Source organism: Anastrepha ludens, chromosome 4 (genome assembly GCF_028408465.1).
Source record: "Anastrepha ludens isolate Willacy chromosome 4, idAnaLude1.1, whole genome shotgun sequence".
Lineage (NCBI taxonomy): Eukaryota > Metazoa > Arthropoda > Insecta > Diptera > Tephritidae > Anastrepha > Anastrepha ludens.
This window is the reverse complement of record NC_071500.1, coordinates 67,781,711-67,804,102: the sequence shown is the minus strand read 5'-3', so window position 1 is coordinate 67,804,102 and position 22,392 is coordinate 67,781,711.

Below are 22,392 nucleotides of genomic sequence, written 5' to 3'. Positions count from 1 at the left end.
TATATTATGTATGTGTATGACATACATTCACGAATATATCCATGCATGGTAAACAAATTTTGTAAAATTTTAACATTCTGTGAAAATGTAATAGGACTATGAATAAGTTCGTGCGGTTTTTTTTCGAAATTTGAAACTTTATTGACGTAAAATGGTTACAAATTTAATATTCAAAATATTGTCCATCGCTTACTACTACTTTTTCCCATCTTTCTGGCAATTCACGGATTCCCTTTGTGAAAAATTCGGTCGGTTTTGCCGCAATCCACGAATCGATCCATTTTTTGACTTCATCGTAATTACGGAAGTGCTGGTCAGCCAGGCCATGTTGCATCGATCGGAAGAGATAGTAATCGGATGGCGCAAGGTCTGGACTATACAGCGGGTGGGGTAGGACATCCCATTTGAGCGTTTCTAAGTATGTTTTGACCACTTGTGCAACATGTGGCCGAGCATTGTCATGTTGCAAAATAACTTTGTCGTGTCTATCGGCGTATTGCGGCCGTTTTTCTCGCAGTGCTCGGCTCAAACGCATCAATTGTCGTCGGTAGACATCCCCCGTAATCGTTTCATTCGGTTTCAGTAGCTCATAATACACAACACCCAGCTGGTCCCACCAGATACACAGCATAACCTTCAGGCCATGAATATTCTGCGCCGACGTCGATGTTGAAGCATGGCCAGGGTATCCATACGTTGCCCGACGTTTTGGATTGTCGTAATGGACCCACTTTTCATCGCCAGTCACAATTCGATGCAAAAAACCCTTTCTTTTGTGCCGTTGAAGCAGTTGTTCGCATGCCATAAAACGGCGTTCAACGTCTCTTGGCTTCAATTCATACGGCACCCAATGGCCTACCTTTCGGATCATTCCCATGGCTTTTAAACGTTTGGAAATGGTTGATTGATCAACTCCCAAAGTTTTTGCAACCTCTTCTTGCGTTTGAGCCGGATCTTGATCGAGCAATTCCTCCAATTCGGTATCCATGAACTTTGGCGGCGCACCCTCGCGTTCTTCGTCTTCCAAGCCAAAATCACCACTTTTAAAGCGTGCAAACCACTTCTGGCACGTTCGCTCAGATAGAGCATGCTCACCATAAACTTCCACCAAGATACGATGACTTTCGGCTGCTTTTTTCTTCATATTAAAATAATGAAGAAGAATTCCCCGCAAAAACACATTATTTGGCACGAAATTCGACATTTTCAAGTGTGGTAAAAATATTGTTGTTTACGCTTCAAATAAAAAACTTATACTGACGTTTGTGCCTTACGACAGTAGCTCTCCAATGAATGTTTGGAAATGTGGATCGATGGAATAATAATCAAGTTACGCCATCTGTTGTAAAACCGCACGAACTTATAAATAGACCTATTACATGAAGCCATACAATCGTAAATCATAAGAAACGCAAATACTAGATATGCCACAAAACTGAAACATCCCACAGAAACGTCCAAATGACTCACGTCTTTAGATTAATCTACTTAGTATACAAATTTTATTCAATGAGTCTTGTATCCAACCTTCGAGTGTTGAGTAGATAGAGAAATATGGTACATCATTAGTTTCAAAAAGCAGGGAAATATGTTATATATAAATGTGTGAAAGAATTTAATAATATACAGTTGTGGTTAAAATAATGACTGAGGCTACATTGACCGCATATCATTGAAATTTGTCGCATAATTGTACGCGCAAATGGGAAGTATCGCTTCTCAAGACACCTAAGGGAATACCATCTGTCGAAATAAACAACTATAACGTAAATGGAATGGAAGTCGCTTGAAATCAATCGCTTTGTTGCTTGAGAGCAAAAAGTCCTGTTCGATATAATATAAAAATGGTAAAAGTTGAAAAGAGTAAATATTTCAGATTATTACGTCTAATTGATATTTGTTGCAAGCAAAACAGAAAATGGAGTAATTTTCTTTCAAAATAAGGAAAACTAATCTATTTTCTAAATTGAAAATTTCGTCTAGTGGTAAAGATAAAACATTGTATGGAAGAGAAGCATAATCTCACTATAAAATTAAGAGAGGAAAGAAACTCGTATTCCGAGATACAACACCTTCTAGGATGTACTGCACCATTGATATCCAATGCCATAAAGAAGCATGGAGTCAGAAATTAGACACAGGAAAACAAAGGCAAGTGCAGTTGACGATCGCTTAAACTTATCCTATATCGGCTATGGTAAAACTTTCCCTTCTGCGTTCGTTTGACACCCAAAAACAGTTCAAATTACATGCACGTACCGTGATCATTCGTAGACGACTATTAGAACAAAAATGATGTGCTCAAAGTCCGCAGAAAGGGTCCCACTTAAGAAAAAAATACGTCACTAACCGCCTTGAATTTACTAGAAAGCATATGAAATGGCGTAACAGGCGAAAGTACATTCATCCTTTTTCGAGGTACTGGCCCCTAACAGTATGTGCGTCGCTCACAAAATGTTGAATACCAGCCCACGTATACTAGCAACGGTGAAACATGGAGGGCCAAAAATCATATATGGGCACACTGCATTATAGATTTACTACATTACAAATTATACTGATACTGAAATTTAATTTGCATTACCAGTAAACTTTTACTGCTTACTGAAAAACATTGCAGTAAAAATATTTCTTTTCTGAATACTGGAAAAAATTGCAGTAAAACTATTTGACTTACTAAATTAAACTTTGACTTACTATTGAATTTACTGATTACTGAAAGAAATACAGTAAAAATACTGTTAGTGTGATTTGATTTGCATTATCAGTAAAATATTTACCCTTTACGGAAAATAGTTAGTGGTAGTTACAAATCAATACCCAACCAACAGATTCAATGAATTATTTAAGAAAGTCTTCCCCTTCCTTGTCTTCCTCTTTGGTGTACGCACGCAGGTTTGCCTTGCTAAACCAGTGAGTTGCTGTATCTTTACACGCTGAATTATGTCCTTGCTCCTATATAGCCCATACAGCTCACTATTCCACCGTACGCGGTACTCTTCACCAGCATGGGGAGAGTGATGAGCGTTTTGTAGAGTGTCAGTTTGGGCCTTTAGGAGAGAGCTCTTCTTCTTAATTGCCTACTGAGCCCAAAGTAACACCTGTGTACAAGGGTTATTTTTCGCCTGATGTTCAAGCTGACATCTGAAGGGGTTTTTAAAAATCGTAATTTAATGTCAGGAATAGAAGCAGCGGCAATAACAGCATCCCAAGCATCAAGCTTAATCAGGAAATGCTTCTCAAATCTCTTTGCTTCTTCATACAATTCTTTTGTTTGGATTGTACGACAGTTACAGTTGTAAGGTGAGGGCAATAGTGCAGTTCTTACCTACAATCTCGAAAACAGTGCGCGCCATTTCTTTGAAGTCCATAAATTTCGAAAGGCACTCATATAACCTACATGGCAATATATAATTCGTGTCAATGGAAGTCGTAGTTTTCGCAAAACAGCTGTTGAAAGTTAAAAAAAGGCATTTTTGACGTTTTTTACTAAATTATCAAAGTTTATTAACTTTTTTCTGGAACAAAAAATTTTTTTATATCGACATAAGATAGGTTTTCTGAAAGACAATTTTGTCACCTACATTTTAAGCCTAAGTTTGTCGGGATGGACGGAAAATTGTAGAAGTTATAACGTATTATGTGAATGAAGACAAAGAGATCATGCCATTGATCGAGGACCATTTTTGAAAGTGAAAATTCGTAAACTAGTGTAATATATCATAGTCAAAATAAAAATTTGTTTTAAGATTTTATCTCATGCAAGGTGGACTTTCTTTATTAATGATCTCAATCCGTTCATAATACTAAATATAATATATTTTCACATCATTTTTATTTGTATTTTTTTTTCCTTGTTCACTCCTCTCGGGAGCATAGGGCCCCGACATCGTACAAGATCCTGTGCTGTTGTTTTCGCGCCGTCCCATGTGATGTCGGCATTTGCTAGCTCGCGCAACATCGACCTTCTCCAAGTGCTTTTTGGTCGACCGCGACCTCTGCTCCCTTGAGGGTTCTAGTCCAGTGCCATTCTCGTGATACTATCTTTTTTTTTTCTCAATGTATGACCTATCCAACGCCACTTTCTGCTTTTGATTTGCTTAAGCATGGGTTCCTCGTTCGTAAATCTCCACAGTGCGTCCTTACTGATGGTGCTTGGCCAGAATATTACAGATGATGCGGAGGCATTTGTTGATGAAAGATTGTAGCCTCTGTGTGAGGGTGTTAGAAACCAGCCATGTTTCGCTTCCGTACAACAATACGGACTTCAAGCATGAGCCGAATATTCGTAGTTTAGCGTGGCTGGAGATTTGCGAACTCCCTTAAATCTTGAAATCTTCATCATCCAGCATCTGCCGTGATGATTCAGCTGAGGTAGCAGAAACTTTCGACGAATTTCACCGGACATCCGTCAACCAATATCTGCCTGGCGTTATTGTGGTTAACTCTCATAGCCTTGATCTTGGCGATGTTGACCTCCAGTCCGACAGTGCGTGCCAGCGTGACTAGTCTGTCCGCCTTCGCTTGCATGTCAGAGAGTTTGTGAGATAGGGCGCAGATGTCATCGGCGAAGTCCAGGTTCTAAAAATCTCTGATGAAACTCCATATGATGCCTTTTTTTTGCAGTATCAGTTGGCTCATGACGTCATCAAGGACGGCGGCAAAGAGAAAGAGCGATAAGGGGGAAACTTACCTTACGCCTGCGTTGGTAGTGAATGGATCGCTGATATCGCCTTTGCGAAGCACTGCCAGTTCGGAGTTCTCGTAGAGCGCTTTGATGAGGCGGATTATCTTGGCGGGAACTCCCTTTCTACTCAGTGCCTGCCATATTGCATCTCGTTTGATAGTGTCGAACGCTTTCTTAAAGTTTAGGAACAGCATGTAGAGCGGGGAGCGCCACTCAACTGACTGTTCTACTATAATCCGAATGATCACGTCAACAATTTTGTAGATGGTATTAGGGTTATTCCTCGCCAATTGCCGCAGTCACGGAGGCCGCCTTTCTTGGGCAATTTCACGATGATGTCTTTTGTCCAGAACGGAGGCAACTTTTAATTGCTCCAGACGGCGGTAATGATTTTGTTTCAGCCTCTGCTAAATATCTTCGGTTTGGAGTGACTCCAGCTTCTAAATTTTCGACAGCTTCTTCAAATATTTGCTCCGCATTAAATAGCCTTGGGGATAAAACACAGCCTTGTCAGATTCCACGGCGTATTTCAATGCAGTTTGTGTTTATATTCACGATCAAATATTGAACTCATTTTTTTGTATCTATACATAACTTTTAAATAAACACTTATTTTATTTGGATTTTTAAACAGTAGTTGAAATACTATTATTTTTCTGAACAGCTAATTTTTGTCCTAGTTTCCCTAAGTCCATATTATTTTATTTTACAATTTAAAGAACATACATAAAATGTGTAAAAAGGTGAAACGTTGGAATACCTTTTTATATGTACATAATTTTCACAAAGAATAAGTTATTTAATTTATAAGTAAGTTTATAAATTTGTATAAGAATTTTTTACATTTACTTGATAGCACTGTTATTATTTTGAATACATCTGTATATCTTATAAAAATATTGGATTTTAAATAGAGATAAAACAACGAAAATTCAAATTGATTGCGCAATCCTTAGTTTTTGTGTAGAACCACTCATGACATTTATTTTTTTAATCCCTTTCAAATATTGGCCACAACTACGCCGTAATTCGGCCATCCGTAAACACCAATTTTGAATGATTCGCTGGAGGACTTCGATCAGTATCTCGTGAATAACTTTAGCACTATTGGCTTCCAATGCCTCAATCGAAGCTGATTTATCAATCAAAACCTTCAGACTTAACATACCACCAGAAATAAAAGTCTAAAGTTGTGATATCACACGATCTTGGTGGCCAATCCATTTTTTCGAGATGTGAGATAAATTACACACCGAAATGACGACGAAGTAAAACCATTGTTTCACGGGCTGTATGGCAAGCGGGCTGTCTTGTTCGAAACAGTTGCTGTTGCGAAGATCGCGCCTTTTCCTTTTTCGGCAAAGTCGTTTATCCTGGCTTGATAGCGTTCACTGTTACATTGGCGTCAGCCCCGTCTTTGAAGTAATATGGGCAGATGATTCCTCCAGTCCATAGGCTGCACCAAACGGTTGTTTTCAATGGATATAATAGCTGTTCTGGGATGGCTTCGGATTGCTCTTCAGCCCAAATACGCCACATTTGCTTATTGACGTAGCCATTAATACAAAACTGGGCCTCATCGCTAAACGATTATGTACACCATAAGTTTGCCTGAGCGCGTGATGAAGATTGATATCGATTAAGAATAAAATAAATAGAGATAGATATGGATAAGTACAAAAGAAAGTAATGTAATACTAAATCCGGACCAGAATAAGCTGTATACTTGCATATTAGCGCATATTTTAATAAAATGTAATATGAGCTTGTTTTTTAATTCTTGTATTAAAAACAAAACGCATAGGCAATCAGAGTTATAGCTGTAACATTAAAATGTATGAACGAAAATTTAGTCTTAACATACAAAAAGTGGTAGTTTTTATGCGATCCCAATAATTTACATCGATTTTAAACGCGGTGAGGAACAATTCGTGCGTAAAATTTAACCAATTTGTATTTCAGTCGTTACCGAGATACACGTATTTACCGAATAGTTAATGTGGCACCTACCATTTTCCAAAATTTGTCTTGTGCCATATGTTTAAGCTCATCATTTGTACAAATTTGAGTAACAGAGATATCCCTTTTTTTCTTTCAACAGTTACCATTATATGGGTATTTAATTGATTTCATTCATTTTCAACAACAAACTTCCTTAGCTAAAAATTACTAGGTGTACTGGATTTTATTGAAATGTATTCTTTTTTGCTCGAGTTATCATGGACAGCGACAGACGGAAGGCACGGATATGACTAAGTCACCTTGTCTTATGATTCTGAGCCGATTGGTATATACTTCTATGTTTTTAGCTAACTCGATTCTTTTATGTTGCTACATACAAACATTATGTGAGGATATAATAAAAATTCTATGAATAGAAATTACTACCGTAAGTTTGGTAAAGATATATAATTTGGCCGGTAAAAGGACGCTGACGTTATAGTGATTGAATCTGAACCACTGGGCAATCATTAATTCATTTTGCAGGGTGGGACAAATAAGACCTACTAATGTTAAGCACAAATAACTTTTTTATTTTTTGGAAATTTATTATGGAAGCCACAGTACAAAACAACGCGTTAAAATTATCGAGTTTTTCTATTCTTGTCAACGATCAATGTTTTAACGCAGCGTAAATATCGGCAACATTTTTTGATGTCGGATGAAGCGGACCTGCTGGCTGAAAGTTTTGGCGAACGTCTGATTTCCAAAAATTAAGATTTCCCTTGGCCACCTCGTTCGCCCGACTTCTTTTTATGGGGATATTTAAAAGACAAAGTGTATCTTAATAAACCAGAGACTATTAGACAGCTGAAGCAAAATATTCGAGACAAAATACTGAGCCTTCAACTAGAAACATTAGTGGTGTAATGGAAAACGCGTTAAAAAGAGCCAATCTTTGTATCGAGAAAAATGGTGGACATTTGTCTGATGTAATATTTCATACATAATTTCCATAAAATATATTCAATGTATAAAAACAATTAACCAAAACAAATGATTATTGCAAAATTTATTTGTGTTTAACATTAGAAGGTCTTATTTGGCCCACCCTGTATTAGAGAGTTGACGACTTGTGCTATTTGTGATATTTTATTATTTTGTTAAGCCTGTTGCGTTAGAGCGCCCTGTACTATTCAATGTATTATTGTGAGCACTATGCCTACAAACACACTTACCTTTCAGAGTGGTATTCAAATTTTACTTTTTGGAAAAATGATTCACTTCCAATTCCACCCAATGCACGGCCTTTCATCTGAGGTTAGCAGCCGAGTGGGCTGGCTTGCCCACAAAGCTTTTCAGCTTCTGTTCTTGTAAGTGTCCCGTTTTTCATTCTAGGGAGAGTATGTCTGCCAACAAAGAACATGACCAAAATTCTTTAGAATGCCCGCAATATCATTTACTTCGTTTACCTTGAAAAAGTTAAAACGTTCACAGACGCATGTTATGCAGAGCTATTGGTCAAAGCATCAGCGCACAAGGCGGCAGTCGCAATGACAAAATTGATTGAATTACAAATTACTGCCGGGTCCATCATATTTTCCAGATTTAAATCAAATTTGCAAGTATTTAAAAATTATATGGTTCGACGGCAAGAGATTTGGCTCAAATGAATTAGTATTTTGAACTAAGTGGAATGCCTACCATAAGCGTATCGTATTTCAGTGTGGAAATATTTCGAATACTTTCAGCAGAAAACAGAATCCATCGAAGTATGAGTGCAGTTTACAAAAAAAGCAGTGATGATGAAGACGACCGAAAAGAACCGTTCACTAACAACCAACAAATAAAAATTCAACAGACGAGACAGCTTAGCTCCAACCCCATAATAGTAACTTGCCCATAATGCCACTACCGGGCTGCCACATATCATGGCCGGCATAGTAAAACAAGCGGGTGCGCACTTTAGATTATGACCACCAGCCGCCCGACCGCAATGGATGCAACAGACAAACGTCAAAAAGGCGGATAAACAAGCCGTATGAAGAAGGTGCAGAGGATAGTGAAACACTCAGTAAACACAATCAATTCACACACACACAGAGACAGGCTTATGGCTTATGCTGTGCTAAAAGGCAGGAAAAATAAAAACAGGAGATATAAATTTTGGTTACGTTGAACGGGGTTGGCTTAGGCAGCATGCACCCGAGCAGGTTAGAAGTGCGACAACTTGACGAAAAGTCACGTCGACAAACTTAAGAAGTTTTTTCTTTTCTTTTCAAGTCAAATGTACAAGATTTGGTGTGTGTGCGTTTATATATAAATACTTGTACATACAAATATATGAACGTATGCATGCGTGGCAGTACTTGTATTGCATACAAGTGCCTTCAACCGCAATGGCTGCCATTTTTATTTGTAAAGTTTTTCGAATGAATAAAACGACGTTGCTAACCAAGTTAGGGGATATAGCAAAGAATTTAACACCCACAAGCATGCATACAAACATTCATACGGGTATAATACAGGACTGACATTTATTTACACTTAACAAACAATGAAAATACGAAAATCATAACCGAGCACATGAGTAAGATTAGAGGCAACGCAAAAAAAAGCGAATATGCGGATGAGAAAATGAATAACAAAAGCAGCATCTGAACTTGAAAGGGGGTAGAAGTGTGAAATGAATGACGAATAATTGAAAGGGGAATGCTTGAGGAAGGGTGTTAGAAAAACAGCAATCACGTCAAGTTACACTTGAGTCCAACGAAGTTGGTAATCGTTTTCTTAGACTTCATCTTCTATTCGAAATATTACTTGTTTTTACTTTTTTTTTGCATATATGTACAAGTACATACCTAGACATATGACACCTTTTGGGTTTTTATATGCGTCCATGCGCACAGTAACTCGAGCAAATAAAACACTCTGTGCAAGGCGGGTTGGTACTGAAAATGGGAGAAATCGGTAAATAACGACGCACACCTGCCATATAACCGTAACTTAAAAAAAATTATAAATACAGAGTACTCTCTCCTAACGGCCACCGTCTTAAGCGCACACCTCCCATAAACGGACAGTTTTTTCAGTATTAAAAAATTCTTAAGTGTTTTTGAGAATTTTTCCCTCTTGAGCGGACCACCCTCTCATAACAGGACGCGGATATTTTTTTCCACCCCAAATTGTATTTTAATTCCCCATTACAGTACAGCCTACAACATTGTTTTTACTTTTAGTATCTACCATATTCGTACAGCTGTTGCTTATTCAATAACACTTGTAGGTATAGAGGGAAATCCCGTAAATACGAAGAACATATTTTTAATGTGTCTGCTAAAGCCCAAAGGCCTTAATATTGATAAATTGTGCTACGATTAGCTTGTGAGGGCACGAAATAAAGGCATTCCTTTGTCAAGTACACTTATAAGGAGCAAAGCTAAATAAATTTCAGTCAGACTCAATTACGGCGATTTTAGTGCATCAATATGATGTCAAAAGCTTTATCGAAAAGGTACCATATTTGATTGATAGAAAAATGGCTAAAGATAAGCTCACGATTTTACACTGCGTCAATATGACTGCAGAAAAAGAACACTCTTTTGTTGTTGGGAAATCTGCAAGACCTCGGGCATTTCGCAACATAAATTTGAACAATTAACCCGTAATCCCGCATTAAAAAAACTTTAAGTTCATGTATAAATCGTTATTTTTAAAGCACATTTTGTTTCGGTTGGAAGAGAAAAATTCTGCTATGGAGAGTCAAATCAATTTATTAGATGTTGTTTATTTCATGCACAAAGTGTGGGAGCAAGTGAGTCCACAGGCAATAAAAAATTGTTTCAATAAAGCTGGGTTTGGGAAAACAGATATGCCCAATAACGATTGCGGTTGGACCGCAGAAGACGAGCTTCCGCTATTAGCACTTGCTCTGTTCTCCAACGTTATTAATCGAGTTCAGAGCGAAATCCAATTTGACATGGAACACTATCTTAATTTAGATAATGAAATATTCATTAATGATGAAGATTTGGAAAATATCAATACTGAAGCTTTAACTGTTTCCCAAGAATCGTTGGCCATCTGGTCTGAAGATGAAATAGAAAATGTGATTGACGACAAGTTCACTTCCTATAAATAGGCTTATTTAGCTATAAGAAAACTTAAAACTTTTTCTTTAAACTACAACGACCTTAAGAGTATTGAACTGCTTACTGAACTTCAAACACATCTTCCAGATATTGAAATTAAAGGAAAAAGATCCCAAGCTAAAATTTCTGTATTTTTTAAATCAATTTGAATATCTCGTTAAATTAATTTTGTATTTTAATTCTTGAAACAATGTTCATGAAAATCCTTTCTTTGTCTTATATGTATATGTATTAAAATTCGTGTTTTGTAAATATAACTGTTTAAAAATACAACTACTACACATTTTTATTACCTGATTTTATATTTTCCTCATAAGCGGACAACTTTGTTAGTCCCTTAGGTCTCCGCTTAAGAGAGAGTACACTGTAATGCCAAATTACTCGAATTTAGTATAGATAAACCCAGTAACAGAAATGCAACGCAAGTAAATTTTTTAAAATTGATAAATGTGTATATCTCGATAATGACTTATTATTATTATTATTATTAGAAGGCCATTACGCACTGCGACCAGAGCTGATCTATTGTGAAAGGCCTATTTTTGTAACGCTAGAGTTTTAAGCTTTTTAAAAATTTTAGCACAATTTTGGGTTTGTTGTTCGAAAGATTGCATGGAGATACTACGATACCACCAAGGTGATGAAGTCTCTGTTTGCCCAACGCAGGACATTCACAAAGCACATGTTCTGAGCTTTCTATGTCCATTTTGCAAAAGCGGCAGACATTGGTATCAGATAGACCAATATTGTTTAGATGATACCTCAGGCTGCAGTGACCTGTAAAATATCCTGTTAAAAGACGCAGATCTACTCTGCTTAGTGAGGGAAGCTTGTCAGATATTCCTTTGTTGGGACTTAGGAATAGTTTGGCTTGACGCTGAACGGTACAGTTTAGCCAGTGAGCAGCAAATTTTCTTCCTTCCCATTTCCAGGAATTCATTAATGTGGCCTTTTGTGAGTCCACAGAAAGGCTCAGGACCAGTAAGTTGCATATTTGCTCCTTGTTTTGCAAGGTCATCAGCCATTTCATTTCCCTCATGTCCCGGAATCCAGCCTAGTGTTACTATGTTGACGTTCCCTAACGTGTTGAGAAGGCTTAGGTAATCACTTACCAATTTAGAGGTGATAGTTGTTGATAGAAGGGCTTTTTGAGCCGCTTGGCTATCTGAAAGTATGTAGATGTGAGTACCTCTCATTTTCCTGCTAAGGCATTCTATCACACATATTTCAATAGCATGTATTTCTGCCTGGAATATTGTTGGATAGAATCCCATCGGAATCGATTTTTTGAATTTAGGCCCTTTGATTCCTGCCCCTGTTCTACCATTTTCCAATTCGGACCCATCAGTGAACCATAGCTGGGAGGCAGGTTTGAAAGTGATAGAGTTAGTTCTCCAGTCTGTTCGTTCATTAATTATAACTTGAAAGTTCTTGAAGAGTATTGGTTTGGGTAATAGTATATCATCCCTATGAAGAATGGGACTATGTAGGAAGTCTTCTAAGATCTTTGAATGTCCTTCCATATCCCCACTTTTAAGTTCAGATATGCCTTTTAATCTTAAGGCACTCGAGCGAGCTTACCTTTCAATCAAGATTGGAAGCGGTGGTATGTTCAGGAGCCCAATGCATCCGTGGGACATGTTTTCATAGCCCCTGTAATACCAACACATATCGATAATGACTTAATAAACCTTGGTGCACGTGGCCCTACTTCATGAAATTCAATTTAATTGACAGCGGATAAAAGCCACTCTCACCATTTATATGTTAGGACTATATTTCTGTCTGTACGTCTGATGTTACAAATTATAACTCCCATTTTCTTTGAGGTTATTTGTTCCAAAAAATGCACAGGCAACCTAAACTAAATTGGACTGAAATATGCGCTGGCATATAAATTTCAGTACGCCCCTAATTTAGCTTTCCTTACTGGTTTTTAAATTATATTTCCATGAATTGTTGAACATCAGGCTGTAATTAAGCGTCCAAGTGTTGAATGGAGGCCACCAGTGAAAAGTCATCTGAAAGAGTCGAAAGTGATGATAATGTTTCCATTCAAACGTATCCAAAAATTGCCAACTGGTAACTTTTGTGCGATATAGCAACATCTATCTCATCAGTTAAGAGCTGTGAATGAATTTCTGAAAAAGCCAAACAATTTCATTGCATCATTCGTTATATTCACCTGATTTGGCACTCAGATATTAGTATCTATGCCCGTAACTAAATTTTGCGATAAAGGGAAAGCATCAAGAATCGACTGAAGTCATTTCGGTGACCACCAACGGCTTTCTTAAAAGGGGGTAAAAATGGAATGAAGAATCTTGTCATGCATGTACTAAAGGTGAATACATTACAATAAAAATATGTGCCCAAAAATCCACACTAGTTGTTTTCCCGTACGGTTTCTTTCATGAATAGAGGGTGTATTCATACTCGTTTTCACATGTAGGTAAGTACGAGTATGCAATCATAAGTAAACGTATGTTCGAGTATACTCCGCAAAAGCATTATCTAAGGGGATGGTATCTTCGTCTAAGCTGGTATGTGAACTTTCTTACTTCACAAACGTCCAAAGTTTACTAGGTCAGGAATTGATTAAAAGCGCACAGTGAAATATTTTTTACATCCACAATTTCTACAAATACTGAATAAAAATATGTAAAAGCGCTATAACAAAGAGGTGAAGTGCATTCGAAGAGCAAGCAAAAAGTATAAAGCAGGTAGTAAAATGAATAATTTTGAATAAAATTTAATTATTTTGATATTTATTTACTAGCTCTCCTTTTTTTACATCCGACCTGTGATAACACTACGAAATTTAGCGAACTACGTGGAAAGCACCAACACAAAATATAAATACCATATATAATACTACTTGAGTTGATATAACCGAATTGAGTTGAAAGCGCTTAAATAGATATTTGTGGTGTAAAGTGTTAAACAGAGACTATTTTATATGGGTTGCTGGAGAGTACTTAGGAAATACCAGCTAAACGTCAAACTGCTGGAAACACACAAATAAAGCAACTGTAAGTAAATGTAAAATATAAGTGATTTCCGTTGTTCTTTTTGCAGGTCGGATGCGAAATAATCAAGGAAATGTTGAATATTTTGATAAGTATTTTTTTTTAAGTTAAATATATTCGGTTATTTTCAAAAGTTTTGCTCATAGTTGTTTTTATTTTTTATAAAAAATATACATCTTAAAAGAAAAATTTTGGAAACAAATTTAAGTTAATTTTTTTCTCAACATTTTTGGGTAATATAATGTATATATGGCGGCCGCCGCCGTAGCCGAATGGGTTGGTGCGTGATTACCATTCGGAATTCACAGAGAGGTCGTTGGTTCGAATCTCGGTGAAAGCAAAATTAATAAAAAAACATTTTTCTAATAGCGGTCGCCCCTCGGCAGGCAATGGCAAACCTCCGAGTGTAATTCTGCCATGAAAAAGCTCCTCATAAAAATATCTGCCGTTCGGAGTCGGCTTGAAACTGTAGGACCCTCCATTTGTGGAACAACATCCAAGATGCACACCACAAATAGGAGGAGGAGCTCGGCCAAACACCTAACAGTAGTGTACGCGCCAATTATTTATTTTTTATTTATTTAATGTATATATTTTTTGTATCGTTTATGGAAACACCCATATCAAATCTTTTAGGGCTATACCCAGTAATCTCTGAAGGCGTCGTAGTGGGATTCCAAAACGTTTCGAGTTATAATAAAATGTGTATATACAGCGAACCAGTGAAAACTCAGTGCAAAATGCTGCTCTAGCAAAGCGCTAAAATACGTCCTCGTATATTACGTCCATTTGCAACTCGCTACGTACATTAGTAAACAGAATGCGTCTGACTAAGTTAAATAAGCATTTATTCTTATCGCAATGTCACTCAAAGCTTGAATGATAACAAGGATTGCATTATTTCCAGTGGGAATTATCAGATTTTACTAATTAGGTCGAGGTAAATTTGAATTTACTTTGCATAAGAAGTGCAATAAAGTAATGCATCCATATGCTAATTGTCTATTGAGTCATCACTTTGGTATCACTGCAGCCATCTCTGAACTTCTCTAGTTAAATTCATTTATTTAATTTACGGTTAAACTGCAGGTGCAGTCGGTCAAGCCCCGTGCCTTTCAAAAGAAAAGACTTCGTTGAAGAAAAAATGAGGAACAGTAATTTTTTTTAATATTACTTGGTAAAAATAATGTATATATACAGTTTTAAGATATGCGACAGATAAGAACAGAAGGAAAAGAAATTTAAATAAAACGATACGGATCTGAGATACCAAATTAGTTCAGGGTTTATTTTCTAAACCACATTCGTACTATTACCATCGCTGGCAGTGCTTCAAGCGATCGGTACAATTCTTGATGACTTAACCAAATATGTACGCTGTTATTCCGATGACAGCGTCTCGATTTTTGGAATCGAGCTCGTCAAAAGAAGTTGAATTATTAGCGTAGTTAAAGGACATGACGCAGCAACACAAAAAATAATTGATTGGTGTCAAGTCTCGCCATGAACACGCGCCGTGAGATGGTCCAGTTGTCAAATTTGTGCTTTAGAACTTCGAGAGTCGCGTCGGTTCTATTGCATGCAGTGCCATTTTGTTGGAATAACAGCACGGATATATCGAGGATCATTAACGGTAAAGGTGCTTCCTTTCCCGTTTTGAAAAAAAAAAAAACCGCACTAGGAAATAAATCTTTGCAGACCCATTGATACTTCGTCGAAGACTTGTGAATTGTGTTCACTTTAGTAATGGCAATTTTACTTTTTGACATGGAGTTCAATATTCGGTTGTAAACATAAACAGAAGCTGCATTGAAATAGACCGGGGAATCCGACAAGGCTGTATTTATCCCCACTGCTATTTAAGGGGTTACATCTAGTTAGAATTTTCAAAAAATTGATTTTTTTTTCATTTCATTTTTGTAATGTACATATATTTAAGTAAACACTATGAAAATTTCAAGTCATTCCGAAGATTATTTTTGAAGTTATACGCATAAATGTAACGACGCGTCAGAGCACTTTAAATTAGCTTTTAAAACTTTAACCTTGTTTTTCTCAAAACTGTGTTTTGAAAGTCGGTGACCACGATTTCTCGGAAACGGCTAAACCGGTTAGTCTGAAATTTTTACACCGGCTTCTGAACTATATTTTCTAGTACTTAATCGAAGCTTTTTTAAAACCGATAAACATTTTTTTGTTTAAACACAATTTAAGGCCAAAACTATTCCAAAAAATAGATTTTTTTTTTTGAGAAGCCGCCATTTTGTCAATAAATTTTTTTTTGCTTATTCCTTCAATTAATTACAAGAATATACAATACTTTAATCAAATCCGTTTGGTTTTTTCATTTCAGATAATCCACTTCGGAGATATAGTGGTCACCGTAAAACGTCTTTTTTTGGAGGGGTTCCTGGAAATCTGCTGTAGCAGCTATAAAAATTGTTATTCTTGCAAATAAAATTTTTTTAAATATTATTCAAAGTTACCATAATATGTGTACAAAGGCTTAAAACAATTAATTCAGAAGTTTTCTCAGGAAAATTTTTTTAAAAACCTCATTTTTCAGGGCTTCTAACTAGATGTAACCCCTTAATGCATATTCGGAGCAAATATTTCAAGAAACTCTTGAAAATTAAGAAGCTGGGATCAAAATCAATGTTCAGCTTTTAAACAATCAATCACACAACCCTTTTAGCTGGCACTATAGAAGATCTTCAGTTGCTGATAAAAAGTTAAGTCAGTGAGTAATAACACCTGAGCTTAAAAGTCTTTGGTCTAACACATAGATGGCACTAGTTTTATTGCATTCATATATTTTTCAGTTAGTACTAACCTTAGAAATGCAGCTGTTAAAATTTTATGATATTTTATTCATTAGTTCGTGAGTTATTGAGTTATTGAGTGACGCTACTTTTTTATTTTCAAAGCAATGGATGAAAAAGAGTTTCGCTGCTTCGTGATGGAGAAAAACTACCGTTCAAGCGAAGCAATGGCTTCAAAAATGTTATAGGAACTCCGCTCCATCAGAAACAACAATATAACGTTGCTTTGTTGACTTCGGACGTCGTTGTAGAGACACCGATGATGCACAACGCAGTGGACGTCCAAATGAGGCGGTAACACTAGAAAATATTAAAAAAAGTCCACAAAATCGTTTGGATGGATCGAAAAGTGAAATTGCGCGAACTAGCTGATATGGTAAATATATCAAAGGAACGTGTTGGATTTATATTGCACGCGTATTTGACTATGAGAAAGCTCTGTTCAAAGTGCGTGCGGCATTTGCTCACACAAAAATAAGAACGTGTTGATGATTCTGAGCAGTGTTTGACCATGTTTAAACCTAATAAACTGAAATTTTTGCTCCGATATGTGACAATGGACAGCAACTGGTCAACCTCGTCCAAAGCGCCGGAAAGCTTAAACATCGGCTGGATAAGTTGTGACCTCCGTATTTTCGGATGTGCGTGGAGTAATATTCATCAACTATCTTGATAAGGGAAATACCATGATCACTGAATATTGCAAAGAAACGTCCGCATATGGGGAAGAAAAAAATGTTTCATGAGGACAACGCACTGTGTCACAAGTCGATCGAAACAATAGCAAAATTATCAACTACTGTTCGCAGACCTAACAAAAATGGTGGCCGGTAAGAAGTTTCGCTCGAATGAAGAAGTAATCGCAGATACTGAGGCATTTATTTTAAAGGGAAAATATTAAATCGTTCTACAAAAGTGGTTTGAAATATTAGAGTGGCGTTGGCATACTTGCTTGTTGTTCTTGATGGAAACAACGCTGATGAATAAGCTAATTTTTAACAAAACACGTGTTTTCTTTGTTGTGCCGGGTCATTTCAGCCCAAGTGTAGCCCAGTCTATATAACAGCTCGCATCACAAGGCGGTGAGATTAGAGATACCGATTTATCTACTATACCATTAAATTAATAGGACTATGAATAAGTTCGTGCGGTTTTACAACAGATGGCGTAACTTGATTATTATTCCATCGATCCACATTTCCAAACATTCATTGGAGAGCTACTGTCGTAAGGCACAAACGTCAATATAAGTTTTTTATTTGAAGCGTAAACAACAATATTTTTACCACACTTGAAAATGTCGAATTTCGTGCCAAATAATGTGTTTTTGCGGGGAATTCTTCTTCATTATTTTAATATGAAGAAAAAAGCAGCCGAAAGTCATCGTATCTTGGTGGAAGTTTATGGTGAGCATGCTCTATCTGAGCGAACGTGCCAGAAGTGGTTTGCACGCTTTAAAAGTGGTGATTTTGGCTTGGAAGACGAAGAACGCGAGGGTGCGCCGCCAAAGTTCATGGATACCGAATTGGAGGAATTGCTCGATCAAGATCCGGCTCAAACGCAAGAAGAGGTTGCAAAAACTTTGGGAGTTGATCAATCAACCATTTCCAAACGTTTAAAAGCCATGGGAATGATCCGAAAGGTAGGCCATTGGGTGCCGTATGAATTGAAGCCAAGAGACGTTGAACGCCGTTTTATGGCATGCGAACAACTGCTTCAACGGCACAAAAGAAAGGGTTTTTTGCATCGAATTGTGACTGGCGATGAAAAGTGGGTCCATTACGACAATCCAAAACGTCGGGCAACGTATGGATACCCTGGCCATGCTTCAACATCGACGTCGGCGCAGAATATTCATGGCCTGAAGGTTATGCTGTGTATCTGGTGGGACCAGCTGGGTGTTGTGTATTATGAGCTACTGAAACCGAATGAAACGATTACGGGGGATGTCTACCGACGACAATTGATGCGTTTGAGCCGAGCACTGCGAGAAAAACGGCCGCAATACGCCGATAGACACGACAAAGTTATTTTGCAACATGACAATGCTCGGCCACATGTTGCACAAGTGGTCAAAACATACTTAGAAACGCTCAAATGGGATGTCCTACCCCACCCGCCGTATAGTCCAGACCTTGCGCCATCCGATTACTATCTCTTCCGATCGATGCAACATGGCCTGGCTGACCAGCACTTCCGTAATTACGATGAAGTCAAAAAATGGATCGATTCGTGGATTGCGGCAAAACCGACCGAATTTTTCACAAAGGGAATCCGTGAATTGCCAGAAAGATGGGAAAAAGTAGTAGTAAGCGATGGACAATATTTTGAATATTAAATTTGTAACCATTTTACGTCAATAAAGTTTCAAATTTCGAAAAAAAACCGCACGAACTTATTCATAGTCCTATTAACATTTTTTGTTGGCGGCCGCCACAGTCGAATGGGTTGATGCGTGACTACCATTCGAAATTCGGAGAACGTAAGTTCGAATCTCCGTGAAACACCAAAATGAAAGTATTTCTGCCATGGAAAAGCTATCTGCGGTTCGGAGTCGGCTTAAAAATGTAGGTCCCTCCGTTTGTGAAACAACATCCAGTTGCACGCCACACATGCGAAGAGGAGCTTGGCCAAACACCCAAAAGGGTGTAACGAGTAATATATTTTTAAATTTTTATTATATTTTTTATATTTTATTCAACAATTAACAAAGGGCGCTCCGGCGCTCGGCGCAAAACTTTAAGTGCGTTTTTCTCAAAACTATGTTTTTTGAACTGGTCATCACTGTAACTTAAAAACCGTTTAGTAGATTTCAATAATATTTATACTGCTTTTGAAAAAGATAAAATTCTCGTGCCTGATCGAAGGGTAGTTTTGTTTCAAAAATTTCGGTTTTTTAAACAATTAATTGTCGCTTTTTTTCTGAAAAAATCTGATGTCTGAAAAATATTTCCTGAGGCCACCATATTGTTAAATTTGAAAAAAGCTTGAATGTGGCACACGATTATCTATTAGTAAAACTAATTTCTCTTACCCGATTGACTTTAGATGAACCTCCAAGGACTTGTGACGATCACGGCAAGGGACTTCTGGAAAAACGGGCTTCACACAAAAAGGATAACTTTTACAATTATTAATTTTTTTTGTTGAAATTATGCTAAAGTCAAATCGAAACATGATGTATTAATGCTATGTTTTTTTTTTTTTTTTAAATAAATTGACTAGCAAACTACTCCTAACCCTTAATATGTTTTATCTAGTTTAAAATAGGTTATTTGAGGAACGTAGTGCACCAAAAATGTTTTTTTTTTGGCTTGGGCACATTTTGAAAGAGATCGCCGTGTTAAAAGTACCATTTGCTAACATGGAAAAAAGATAGAGAACGAAATGGATAAGCTAAAGAGTGAACTGATGGTATTCTAATATATATGTGGTATATAGTTCACCACTAGTATTTTCCCATCAAGGTATAGACACACCTATCAACATATGTACTTAGTATGTTGAAAAAGTGCACGTACATATATATCATTTAACGCTGTACGTAGTACTCAATTTTCCAGTAGTTGTTAGATATAGCATAGCGAAAAACATTTAAATATGTCGCGAGCAAGTCCTCCAATGATTGCATCAACAAATGTAGAAATATATCTACATACATATGTACATATATATGTAACTAAATATAGAGAGTGGAATAGTAGAATAAGCGTACTCTATTTCGCCAAGCTTTGCACTTCAACTTCAAATCCTGCTCCATTTCATCTTCACCATTTTAGCAATTTCTCTCATATGCACATAAATACATACATATGTATACATGCATGCAAACTATACACAAGAGGCATGCATGTACATACATACATATGTACGTCGTTTTGCTCCACTTCAAGTTGAGCGTACGTGCCCCAGACAATCATTTTCATTATATGTATATTACATCTACAAATTCAGCTTTTCTTCTACTCCCTTTGCTTTACTCACTTGCTACGTTATTCCCAACCAACTTATGCCTAAGCCTTTCAACGACACTTAATGTGAGTTTTATGCTTCCAGTTGGAAGAGCATGACCGTCAGCTGAGTCAAGGTGCACTTTTGATTTGGTAATTCGCTAACGGGGAATACTTTTGCTAAGTCTTAAGCGTGCGTATAGACATTTGCTAGTGCTCTCCTCTTTGCCTAAATGTTAACTGTTTTTTATATTACCTTTTTCGCTTTTACTTTTCTTTCAAAAGTTTTGCTTAAGGCTTTGTAAAAAATACTTTTTATTTGATGTTTTTTAGGTATACAGTGATTTAAGCATCCCTTTCGCAACAACAGAAATGAAATACATATATAAGCACATTACCGGATCCTTGCCTCAAGGTAGGATGCTTCTCTTAACTCAGGAAATGTCAAAAGTGCAAACAAATCTAAATGCAAATTGAAACTGAATCAAATATAATACTCGCACAATGGCTTAGAAAGAATTCATGCAAACATATGCGAGAAAACATATATGCGTAATACTTATACATAGATACTTATATGTATCCATATACATGCATACATACTTATGCATATTGTACATTAGCCGAGCTCCTCCTCCTGTTAGTGGTGTACGTTTTGTACTACCTTACGGGCTAACCTTTAGTACTTCAGCTATTCAAGAATTAGAATATTAGAATGAAGAGTATTGGCTTAGCACTACATTTAGATTTTTGAAAAACTGACATTGAAGAGGCCAGGAATCGAATCATCACATTAGTGAGCGTGCCACTCGTCACCGAAAAATGTATATTTCGTACTATGACATATGTGAACGAGTGCTCAAAATTCTCGTTTAATCGAACAATCTTTGGAACACCGACAGCCGCACGTAAACGATTAAATTTAACCAAAGATGTAAGTAAATGGTAAAAATGTATAATTAAAAATGATTTTTTAAATAAATTTATTATAGAGCGAATTTTAGTAATTTTTTTAGTAATTTTAGAAGAAGTACGCATCTTTGAATTTTAGCTTTACGTATTCAATGGAGAATTTTTGATTTTATAAGTCGTTTTAGATTTTATTTTATTTCCTTTGTATTCTTTAGTATTTAAGTATTTAAAAAATTAATAAAAATGTACATATCTTCTTATTTCACTTTCAATATAGTAAAAAGGCTTTCCATTTCCCTTAAAAAGCATTTTCAAAACTATTTACTAGATTGCTCATGTACTCGTATGTGTACACATATTTTCAATTTCGAAAAAAATTCAATAAGGAATATTTTATTTGGTATCTTATTGTTTGGCCGATTCAGGAATCTGCAAGAAAAAAAATTGTAAATTTGCTAAAATAACTAACAATTTACATATTTACGCTGTGTTTTGGTGTGCTATTTTTTTAACTCCATCACGTTCACAGTGTAGTAAGTCTAATGAGCTTAGCTGAAAGCAAATCATTAATTTACAATTTCATGGTAATCACTTATTCCACTTTTTTGTGCGGCTTTTGTAATATAAGATTCGAGCTTTAATATCACTTCAAATATTTATTGGACTATCTTGCGCGTCACAATTTGAGAAAAGTGAGAGTGAACAGAACTAAACCCTTAAAATCATACCGTGATGGACACTTTTGGACCCAGAATCATGTTAAGTGCACAAAACTATATTGGAGACCAGTTCCATGTCAACAAAAGAGAAGAGTGACATTTGTAGTCCTGTGTTATCAATAATAACTTAAATGCAATTCCCTTACAGATAAGTCAAGTCGTATTACTCATGGAATCTGAC